Here is a 12,343-nt window from a genome sequence, read left to right on the forward strand (position 1 = left end):
TGCTAGGTGATATTGAAGAGGACGGAGGTGTAGTCTTCCTAATGACACGAACTGTTCCAGGGATGATAGCGTCCCTATCAGACTCATCCACTTCTTGACTGAACATTGTTCCTTCTTCAGCATGTTCTGGATGCATAACTGGGCTTGGCTTGTTCTGGGGGCCGACGGAAAAGCCCGAAAAGCTAGACTGTGAATCTCCATCCCTAAATACACGATAGTTTGGGATGGGACCAGTTGTGACTTTTCCATATTGACAAGGAGACCCAATTCCTTGGTCAGATCTAGAGTCCACTTTAGATCCTTCAGACAGCGACGACTGGAAGAAGCTCTGAGAAGCCAGTCGTCCAAATAGAGGGAGGCTCGGATGTCCGCTAAATGAAGGAATTTGGCTACATTCCTCATCAGCCTCGTAAACACAAGAGGAGCTGTGCTTAGGCCAAAGCACAGGGCTTGAAACTGGAAGACAACCTTTTCGAAAACGAATCTCAGAAAAGGTTGGGAGTCCGGGTGGATGGGGACGTGGAAGTAGGCGTCCCTTAGGTCTAAAGAGACCATCCAGTCTTCCCTTCTGACCGCTGCTAAGACTGACTTCGTGGTCTCCATGGAGAACGTCTGCTTTGTGACAAAGACATTCAGAGCACTGACGTCTAGCACCGGCCTCCACCCTCCTGTCTTCTTTGACACCAAGAAGAGTCGGTTGTAGAATCCCGGAGATTGAAGGTCCGAGACTCTGACCACTGCTCCTTTCTCTAGTAAAAGAGACACTTCCCGTTTCAAGGCTTGTCTCTTGTCTTCCTCTCTGTACCTGGGAGAGAGATCGATGGGGGACGTTGCTAGAGGGGGTTTCCGTACAAAAGGGATCTTGTACCCCTCTCTGAGCAACTTCACAGATTGCGCATCTGCGTCTCTCTTTTCCCAGGTCTGCCAGAAGTTCTTGAGTCTGGCTCCCACTGCTGTCTGAAGAAGCTGGCAGTCAGACTCTGCCCTTAAAGGACTTGGTTCCTTTCTTCTTTCCTCGTTTCCCTTCGGCACGAGCACCTCCTCTGCTGGAGACTCTGCCACGAAAGGGCGGAATAAAACGGGACGCTGGAGTGTCCATCCTTGGTCTAGCTGACAAGGTAGGCAAAGGGGTGGCTTTGCGAGCGGAGGACGCAACAAGATCGTGAGTGTCCTTCTGTATCAAAGAAGCGGCAATTTCCTTAATCAGGTCTTCTGGAAAAAGGCACTTGGAAAGAGGAGCAAACAGAAGTTCGGATCTCTGGCATGGTGTAACTCCAGCTGAAAGGAATGAGCATAGGTTTTCACGCTTCTTAAGGACTCCGGACACAAAAGATGCAGCAAGCTCATTAGACCCATCACGTACGGCCTTGTCCATGCAGGACATGAGCAAGGAAGTCTCCTTCTCTGTCGGAGAGATCTTTCTGCTTAGAGCTCCTAGACACCAGTCTAAGAAGTTAAAAACTTCGAAGGATCTAAAGATACCTTTCAAAAGGTGGTCCAGGTCCGAAGATGACCAACATATCTTTGAGCGTCTCATGGCAAGGCGGCGGGGAGAGTCTACAAGACTTGAGAAGTCGCCCTGGGCAGAGGCAGGAACTCCCAAGCCGAGAACTTCTCCCGTGGCATACCAGACGCTCGATCTAGAAGAGAGTCTAGCAGGGGGAAACGTAAAAGCTGTCTTCCCTAAACTCTTCTTGGACTGCAGCCATTCTCCTATCACCCGCAAAGCTCTCTTGGACGAGCGTGCGAGGACGAGTCTAGTAAAGGCAGGAGTGGTTGACGGCATGCCTAACACAAACTCTGACGGAGGAGAACGCGGAGCCACAGAAACAAACTGGTCCGGAAACATCTCTTTGAAAAGGGCCAAAACTTTCCTAAAGTCCAAAGAGGGTTGCGTAGACTTAGGCTCGTCCAGTTCTGAATGCGGTTCATCTACGTGTGCAGCAACATCATCATCAGAAAGTCCCTCATCCGATAACTGATGAGGGAACGGCAACGGAGTGGGTAACGGCTGGTTAGCTGAGTCCGGTCGCACGGGTGCATGCGTGACTGAGCCGGACGCAACGTCATGGAACTGCTGCCCAGTCTGTGAGCTGGAAACAACCATAGCAGCGCGGGGACGCACAGCGTCTACTCCAGACTGTCTGGACTGATGTGGGTGAGCAGTGGCAACCACACTGGGTTGCGGAGGTTGACGCACCGCGTCAAAACAAAACAACTCTGACGGTTGTTGAACCTCACGAACGTCAACGGAGACCTCCGTGCGTCGCTGAACGTCAACATGCGGCTGGCAGATCACACTGGAACGCATGGGTGGCGGAACTCTCTCAACTGGTGTGCGTGAGAAGGTTACCTCAGCGTCCACAGGACGCACAACCAATCGTGTGGGCGGTTGTAGGCAAGGAGCTGCACTAGCTGGTGCGGCAGCAACCTTCTCCGCACGAAAGTCCTGCATAAGAGACGTTAGTTTAGACTGCATGTCTTGCAGTAGAGACCACTTAGGGTCTACAGGAGCAGGTGCGGCGACAGACGGTGTAACTGTCTGAAGTGGTACCGCTTTGCCTCTCTTAGGCGGTGAGCAGTCATCGGATGACGGCAGCGAGTCCGAACTGACCCTGTGGCTACAACTGGGCCGTTGGACTTGTGCGGAAGGGACCGACTTGCGCTTTAACGGTCGTGAGACCTTGGTCCAGGGTTTCTTGCGAGAAACACCTTCCGAAGACGAGGTATAAATGGGCTCTCTCGTCTTAGTTAGGCAGGGGCGATCTTGGGTAGATACGCCCGATACCACGGAGGGAACGTCTGTTCGCTGATTAAAGCCTCTCGAACCCATTTGTCGTACGACATTGCTTCTCCCCTGGACTTGGGAGCTTGCAAGAGGTCCCGGACTAGGAGGACGACAGGCACGAACAGACGAACCCTCAAGCGCAACACTATCCACAACACTATCACTTTGCGGCACTTTATCACTTCCCACTGCACTTTTGCACTTCAGCTCCTTCACATCCGCCATGAGCTGATTACGGTCACTAGCAAGGGACTCAACTCTCTCACCCAGAGCTTGGATGGCACGCATCATATCAGCCATCGAAGGTTCCTGAGTGCCAGGAGGGGGATTAGGAGCAACCACTACAGGGGAAGGAATAGGTTGTGGGGCATGAGGAGAGGAAATATCAATAGAACGAGAGGAACTTCTCCTAACTCTATCTCTCTCTAGCCTACGTGTATACTTTCGGAATTCGATTTTATCGAATTCCGAAAGCCCAACGCACTCCTCACACCGATCTTCCAATTGACAGGTTTTATCCCGACAATTGGAACAAACAGTGTGAGGGTCGATAGAAGCCTTCGGAAGACGCCTTGAACAGTCCCTAGCATTGCACTTCCTAAATTTTGGGACTTGTGAAGGGTCAGCCATTTTGAATTGGTCAAAGGGGAATTAAAAAAACTATCAAAAAGTCATCAACAAAGAATCCGTTATCAAAAAGAGTTCAAGGATTTGTGTGAAGAGAAACCCTGCACAGCGAAAGCTCAAAACTAGAATAATGTACTTCACCAATTAGTTGTGAAAAAACTCCAGTTTAGCAACAGCGAGTAAGTACGTCTTGTCGATAGCACGACAGAGAGAAAATTGAATCTTTGTTTACACTGAGAACTGGGTATCTGGTCGACAGATGGCGCTGTTGGGCACACCCGCAACCTGTGTAGCGATCGCTGGCGAGTTTTACCTTAGCGTTTTCTGTCGAGCAACCGAGTTGCAGCTATATAATCACCGGCTAAGTTAAATATTGAAAAACCTCCCTGCTTGCGCCCAGATCCGGAGATCGTGGGCACAAGGGCAAATGTTGGCACGCATTGCGCACATCAGGAAAGGGTGATCAGATGTGCGCCGGTGAGCAGGCAATCATGGGCGTTCAGGAGACCGTAGGCGCATATGGCGCGTAGCCGCACAGAAGGTCTCAGAAGAGTTGGCGATCAGGAGTTGATTCAGCAGAAGTCTGGTCAACAGCAGGAGAGCATTTCCGAACTGTAGAACGAGGTTGCACAGGTAAAAAACCTGGCACCAAAGGGCTTACTCACATGTGAGATAAGCCCTTAGCCCCGAAGGGACCGGTGCCCGTTTGGAAAACGGGGTGGAGAGGTGCCCACAGCGCTACTGCGTCCAGGAACGGAGAAGGAAGACAAGAAGATCTGGCAGGTGTCGAAGATAGCAAATGAACTGCTGACAGGTCTAGAGAAGCAGCTGCAACTGTCTGTTCTTGTCGAGGAGGATCCTCTGCGGCTGAAGATGAAGAGACCACGGACAGGAGCACCATCATCAGTCCTCCGAAGAGGAGTCTCTGTTAGTGAACTCCCCCGAGGGGGAGAGACACTCGCAGGAGAGACCGTCGGACTCAGCAGCCCCCTCGAAGATGTTCGGAGGGGGGAACTGAGCCTTCAGCAACAACAGCAGGGGAGTCCTCCGAAGAGGAGTCTCTATGAGTGTCCTCTCTCGCGAACGAGAGAGATGAACACTTCGTAGAAGAGACAGGAAGAACTGATGAAGGCGCCTCTTAGGGTCGTTGGATCAACAAGCTGACCATAAAGAGCAACCCTCCGAAGAGGAGCTCCTAAAGCTGCTCAGCCCCTTGAGCGTAGCTGCAAGTACAACCGCTCAGCACCAAGAGCATAATCGCACGAACTCCATGGTCCGGCCTTGCAACCGCTCAGCCCCTTGAACATGGTTACAAAAGCGGTAGCTCAGCACCAAGAACATAGCCGCCCGAGGACCAGAAAATATTAAGGTAAGAGAAGAACAGCCCCCCAAAGGGGAAAAAACTCATACCTGGGAAGGGAACCTCCCTCGGAAGGGAAGTACCCACCCAAGGAGGCGAACCTCCTGAGCGTTCTATATGAACTAAGGAGCTGACAGTTGTCACGGGAGAACTTCTAGGAGAAGGGACACGCCCATGACTAGAGGAGGCGGCAACGGTAGACTCCCCAGGCCCCAACAGGACAGCTCTGCTTTGTTGGCACATTAGGCAAACTAAAAACTAGATAGTTAACTGTGAAAATAAAACAATTAGTTAACATTAATTCCCCCGGGGGAACTCCGAAGAGGAACCCCTGCGGGAAAAGAACATAAGAATTACGCACAGGAATGCGCCCTCCTCCCCCACTGACACACACAGGAAGGGGGGGGGAAGGCGGAGAACTGTAACAAAACAGAATTATAACAATTATAAATATGTAATTCAACTAAGAATGTTCACTAATAGTAAGAACGAATGAACCCCAAAGGGAAGCGTCCTACACAGAGGCTGAAAAGTTAACAAATACAATTAGATTTAATTAAAAAATAATTAAGACAAAATAAACGGAGAAGCAACTCATCCTGCAACGGGAAGGAAGCTACCGTAATACGTAGTAGTAATAAAAGGGTGAACGACCTCAAGGAGAGAGAGAGAGACCGTAGTCGTAGTCAAACTAAACTCCCAAGTTCCCCACGCTGAAAGACCAAGTTCCACGTAGGGAAGGAGGAACAACGGAGAAACAGATTAATAAGTAAAGTCCAGCGATGACGATTCCCCACGGCGCCCGCCGAAGGGAGACCGAAGGACCAAGGGAGAGATCGCGACCCATGAAAAGTCACCGTGGCCTGAGACCACACGGAGAAGTTGTCGTACAATGAGTGGACTTCCTAAACACACACAGCACAAACACTGAAAAGGAAACTTACTGTATTTCTATATTCGAATATATACATAAACATAAGAATGTTTACATATATATTAAGTATAAGAAAAGTAAGTAATTAGTAGGACAAAACATTAATGGCTGCCATGCGAGGATGGGACAGAGACGTCTGTTCATTGTCCGAGCCAAAAGTGAAGTTAAGCAGTTCACCGGTATGTGAGGGGGGGAGGGGGAGCTAGCTACCACTCTCCTACCCCCCTGCTAACTAGCGCGGGGGTAATACACCCTCGTTAAATTTTAATGGCTCGTCCTTTCAGCTACGCCGAAAGTAAACCCTATGTAAATAGCCTGGTTTGTATTTCGGTTACGGAACAAATATGTTTTCCTGTAGAAAATAACGTGATTTAACTGGTTTTCACCTACATTTCATCCGTAATAACAGCAACCAATTCGGCAACTTAAAGTTAGCCGAATTGGTTGATCTGTTTGTTTCCGGTTGAAATGAAGGTCAAATTCGGTTAAATCACGTTATTTACTATAAGAAAACATATATTTTCTGTTCAAAATCACACCCTGTAATACAAGACAACTTTACCGGGGTTTTTGCGCAGAAGGTCGAAACCTGCTATGTACGAACGAACGAACGGGAGCGTCTACAACCGGCAAGTAGAATGAGAAAGATTAAATGAAAAACACTGCTAATGTTAGCATGTTACGCTAACATTTCACCTACATCAGACATTGGCAGCACTGGTTACTGTACTTTTTCATGAGACATAGTCTTTGCAACGGCACCTCCAAAGTTTATCCAGTTATACTGTTTTGTCTTTTCCTCCGATTATTATACATCCAAGAAGGTAATGTAAAGAGAAGAAAAGGTTTGTTCTACAATTATATATAATTTCCCCAGTATGTTTTCCCCACCCAAAACCCCAAGTTCCCACTGGGGGTCCCCCATTATCGTAGGATATATATATATATACATATATACATATATATATATATATATATATATATATATATATATACACATGTATATATATATATATATATATATATATATATATATATATATATATATATATATATATATATATACACATGTATATAATATATATATATATATATATATATATATATATATATATATATATATATATATATATATATATATATATATACAGTATATATATATATATACAGTATATATATATCTATATATAATATATATATATATACCTCAGGTATTTACTGAGAATGGTAAAATTCTCCGAGTTACAAATGATACACAGAGTTACTAACGGTACGGTGTCATTACTAGCGATAGCAATGTTAGATATTTCCATACGAATTTTAAATAATTTTTCCATGTAAGTTTTACACAAAATAAAAAAAGGACAAAATGGGTACAGAACCTAACAAACCCACCTAACCTAACCTAGAAGTATGACAGGTCACAAACCTCAGGTATTTACTGAGAACGGTTAAATTCTCCACAATACGAATGATACACAGAGTTACCAATGGTACAGTGACATTACTAGCGGTAGTAATGCTAGATATTTCCATACGTATTTTAAATAATATTTCCATATAAGTTTACACAATATATAAAAAGTACAAAAATGGTACAGAACCTAACAAACCCACCTAACCTAACCTAGGAGTTCGCAGGTAACAAAACACATATAATGACTTTTTAGGAATGACTTATCTATATGCAGAAGACGTCGAAACTTGCGGGTCACGGGAGGGTGAGACTGACGACTTAACTACTTTTTCGCAAAAATGTACCTTTATAAAAAGTAACGGTATAACCACAACGACGTTTCTTTTTGGTTTTAGGTATCTTGGTTTCGGTATTACAATAAAACACGTGAATGTCTTTCCTGTAAGATAGGAGGGAACGGCACTGTAAACGTTGAGGAATTACATTGTGTGCTTTCAGGAAATTATCAACATTGGATGAAGAATCATAAAAATCACCATGGAATTTAGCAAATGCTTTAAGGTATGGAATACTGCAGATGTTACAAGTTTCTATAACTTCCTCCATCGCAAAATACGAAAAAATAAATCTCACTTGAAATGACGGACACCTTACTAGGACAAAAGTTTCCAGGGCAAAGGATTTGGTGGAAGAGGTATGAACAGACCACTCAAAGAGATAAAGGAAGGGGGTAGGGAAATATCAGTTGACAACCCCCTTGTGTAAACTTTGAATACGTATCGGTTCGTGATTGGTTAACGGGAAAACAACGGAGTCTAGAGGGTAAACATGAATGAACTGGAAAGGGGAACTTGTCCAGAGCAAGTATTTATGTGAAACCGGGGAGTGACAAGGAAATAAAAGAAATAAACCCAATATACGAAGGTAAAACGGAATGTATGATAAATAATATTGAATGGGAATATAAAATGAGATAATAAAACGAGTAATACTTGGGTCAAAAGTAATATGTATAAGGGGGTATTACATAACTAATCAAGTAATAGACCCGAACAGAGCTGGTAGAGAGACGGAGAGTTACATTTCACAGTTAGAAAAGAAGAAATCCTATTGGTGGGAGAAAAACTTCTGCGAAGGGGGGCGGGGTTTTGGCGCAGAAGGTCGAAAACTGGTATGCACGTACGTAGGTACGTACGGGTGCTAATGTTAGCATGGAATGCTAAAATTTGATCTACATCAGACGTTGGCAGCACTGGTTATTGTATTTTTTCAATAGGCATAGTCTTTGCAACGGCGCCTCCAAAGTTTATCCAGATACAGTGATGCCTCAGGATACGAAATTAATCCGTTCAGGATGCGGTTTCGTATCCTGATATTTTCGTATCCTGAGTCGTGTTTTACATGTAAATAGCCTAATCCGTTCCAAGCCTTATAAAAAGTCACCCTTTCTTTCATAAACACGCTAAACTGTAGTAATAAACATGCAATGCAGCCATTTATATCTTTCAATAATTAACACAACCGTTAAAAACAGCCTAATCCATTCCAGAAACCACTAAGAGATTATTCAATAATGTAGTTATAGCCAAGTTATCCCCCCCAAGCCCAAAGAAAACGGTCCGTTTTCTTTACTACCGTATAAAAGTTACGGTACTGTATGTACGTAAAGCATTTAGATCAGTGAAGGTGTATTGTTACCTGTACGTACACCTAAATTAATGATTGATACCTGTACACTCTGAAAAAAAGGTTCCAGTTAATTAGTGTAACAAAAAAGTTGAAACTTACCTTTTGATTGAGACGATGTCCGATAGCGAAGTCGCGGCAGAGGAGGATGGCATAAGGCAGAAAACGTAACAAGTGACAGACTACGCACAGTAATTTACACACTTAACACATTAACACTTAAACTTTACGAAATGAAAAATGGAAGAAATAATTAACACTTAACATTACGTATGGAAAACTATAAAATGAAAGAAAAAAATTACTTTAACACTTAACGGTAACATATAACTTAAAATTGAATTTTTTTTTTTGCTTTTTTATAACTTTACTTTTTTTTTTCTTCTAAATCTCTTCTACTTCTTCATCACTTTCGTTTTTCTGTTTCTTTTCTTTGCTTTCACCTTCGTCTTGGCCTACTAATACCGCTGGCCTCTTTAATAAAAAACTATCCATTGAAGCTTGTTTCTGCCTACTTTTCAACACATTTCTAAAATGCGTTAGGCAAACGTAATATAATACACTACGTAACAAGTGACAGACTACGTACAGTAATTTACACACTTAACACATTAACACTTAAACTTTACGAAATAAAAAAATGGAAGAAATAATTAACACTTAACATTAGCCTACGTATGGAAAACTATAAAATGAAAGAAAAAATTACTTTAACACTTAACGGTAACAAAACTTAAAATTGAATTTTTTTTTTTTTTGCTTTTTTATAACATTACGTTTTTCTTATTTTCTAAATCTCTTCTACTTCTTCATCACTTTCTTTTTTCTGTTTCTTTTCTTTACTTTCACCTTCTAATTCTTCCTCCCTTCCTCTTTTCTGTTTCTTTTCTTCACTTTCACCTTCGTCTTGGCCTACTAATACCGCTGGCCTCTTTAATAAGAAACTATCCATTAAAGCTTGTTTCTGCCTACTTTTCAACACATTTCTAAAATGCGTTAGGCAAACGTAATATAATACACTACATAACGTTATATACAGTCTATGTATAGTAAACACTAATACAGTACAGTGCACAGTAACGAATGTTTATTAACGATAACACGTGGCGTACGAATGTACTGTATATTAACACTAAGTCAAACAAGCGAAAGCACACAATGTCTGTTAACGATACCGCGGTCGGAACGAAAAGAGAGAGAGAGAGATGAACGCCCGTGCGTAGGCAAGCTGGGATAGTTGCCGACCAATAGGAAAGCAGGATCTTATGGCGTCAGCTAGCGTCTGAGTAGGGAGATAACCAATGGGTGAGCGGGAGGCTGTGAGTGAGTCTACCCAAGTTCAAAGTCAGGCGGCACGCGCTTTTTAAAATTACTCTCGGCGAAGAGTTGGGATCTCGTAAGGTTTTCGTATCCTGAAATTTTATCCGTATCCTGGGGCATAAAAATCTTCGAATCACTTTTCGCATCCTGAATTTTTCGTAAGCAGAAACTTTCGTATCCAGAGGTATCACTGTATACTGTTTTGCATTTGCCTCTGGTTATTATAAATCCAAGAAGGTAATGTATAGAGAAAAAATGATTGTTTTACCATTATACATTGTTCCCCCAATATGTTTTCCCCACCCAAAACCCCGAGTTCCCACTGGGAGTCCCCCATTACCGAAGGATCTATATACCTGTATATACTTCTGAAACTATTCATTTGTGACGAGAAAAAGTGTCATTTTCGAAGTGTATTTTTTTCCTTAAGAAAAAATAGTTTTTTTATTAGGTTACATTGCCCTGTAATACACTACAATAATACCAATTTGCGACGGGACCGAGTGTCATTTTCGAAGAGCACTATTTTTTCTATAAGAAAAAGTAGTTTTTTTCCTAGGTTACATTGCCCTGTAATACAATAAAATAATACCTATTTTTTTTCTTTATTTTAATATAAATACCTTTTCCGTTCGTAACTATAATAAAACCGACGTAGCTTGGTTAGCCTGCTGTCAGTCTCAAAGTTTTTCATTAGCCAACATACAAATAAATTTTACTTACATCCTATACGTCCACGCCATGATGAGGAAATGTTACCTTGGCAACAGCAAGACGTATCCAGCGATATTTCACGGTAAAATACTTCAACTGTAGGCTGCCACCATTGATCTTACAGGTAGCCTGGGTGGTGACCCTCTGCACTATGGTACTAGATAGAACTGCTGAGCTATTCCAATTCTGTTTGTTTAGAAAGGTTCACTTCGGAAATACGCACTTGTTTGTGTCAAATTTTTACTACCAGTTTCACTTTTATAAAAGAAAAATACTTATTAATGAACAGCTGCCGGAGGGCCGAAAAAATTATAGCGTTCAATTCCAGTTTTTCAAGAAACAATAAGTTCACATTCACGAGCTCACACCTCACAACTGTATCGTCAACAGAGATAACAAAGAAACATCATCCTTTTACAACCAGATTTAAGAAAAGGGTATCTTTTAATAAATATGACAATTAAAGTAATTAAAATGTTTAAAAAAAAAAGGAATAAAAGGGAAATTATGGAAACGTATTAAAATTAATTACGATGTGGCATCTCAGGAAAGCGAAAGCATAACATAGGTCTATCGAAATTTGACTAAAAATTTGATAAGTTACGTTTCAATTAAAATTCACATAATTATATGAGTGAAAAATTGAATGTTGACTTATCAGTATAATTAACGATTCTTGAAAATGAAGTTAACACTGAAAACTGAACACACGAAACTTCTCCATTTATGATATAAATGACATCACTCTAAACCGAATTCTTTCCCGTGTTCGGGTCCCATAACATGGATGACAATTCATATTCCATTATCATCGTTTCCTCATACGCCAATTGACGCAAAGGGCCTCTGTTAAATTTCATCATTCGTCTCTCTCTCTCTCTCTCTCTCTCTCTCTCTCTCTCTCTCTCTCTCTCTCTCTCTCTCTCTCTCTCTCTCTCTCTCTCTCTCTCTTGAGATTTTAATTCAATACTTTTCCATTCATCAGCTTCTATTTCACGCTTCATAGTCCTCAGCCATATAGGCCTAGGCCTGTTGATATATAAAGTAATGTTGCTAAATGAGAATGAAATTCATTAGTACCCTGTTTAGTGTTTGATGATTGTATGTACCAGTTACCTGATATTATAAAACTTATTTGGATCTATTCTCATGTAATTCCTGAAATCTAGTACATATTAACTTTACAACGCACGTAGCATTGTAACACGACTTCATCAATTTTCTTGCCTTTGCAAACACACATCAGACCAGATTTTCTTTTATTTTGCCTAGCGCATAACAATAACACTGAGAGACTTTTCTGTTTGCATGTACGACTGATAAGACTGTCAATTTTCTCAAGTTGTCGTCACCAGGTACACACTGCGCAACTGACACCATTTACACGCAAGCATTAAGTCCTTTACCGAACTTTGTTCGACGAGAAACAAAGTTCACCAAACAATCTGACGTGTGGACAGAGCCTTGGAAGTTATTTAGGGAGATGGCCGGCTAATC

At 42.4% G+C, this 12,343-nt stretch overlaps 1 long non-coding RNA gene across 2 annotated transcripts in view; it reads right to left on the reverse strand.

Moving 5' to 3' along the window:
• LOC137654554 (uncharacterized) overlaps positions 1 to 11,198 on the reverse strand; it is a 339,292-nt gene extending 328,094 nt beyond the window's left edge. For both annotated transcript variants that reach the window (XR_011046657.1, XR_011046658.1), the window contains exon 1: positions 10,856 to 11,198. This is a non-coding gene — a long non-coding RNA (uncharacterized lncRNA). The remainder of the gene's footprint in view (positions 1 to 10,855) is intronic.
• Between the last annotated feature and the right edge of the window lie 1,145 nt (positions 11,199 to 12,343).

This window comes from Palaemon carinicauda, chromosome 15 (assembly GCF_036898095.1).
Source record: "Palaemon carinicauda isolate YSFRI2023 chromosome 15, ASM3689809v2, whole genome shotgun sequence".
NCBI classification, from domain to species: Eukaryota; Metazoa; Arthropoda; class Malacostraca; order Decapoda; family Palaemonidae; genus Palaemon; species Palaemon carinicauda.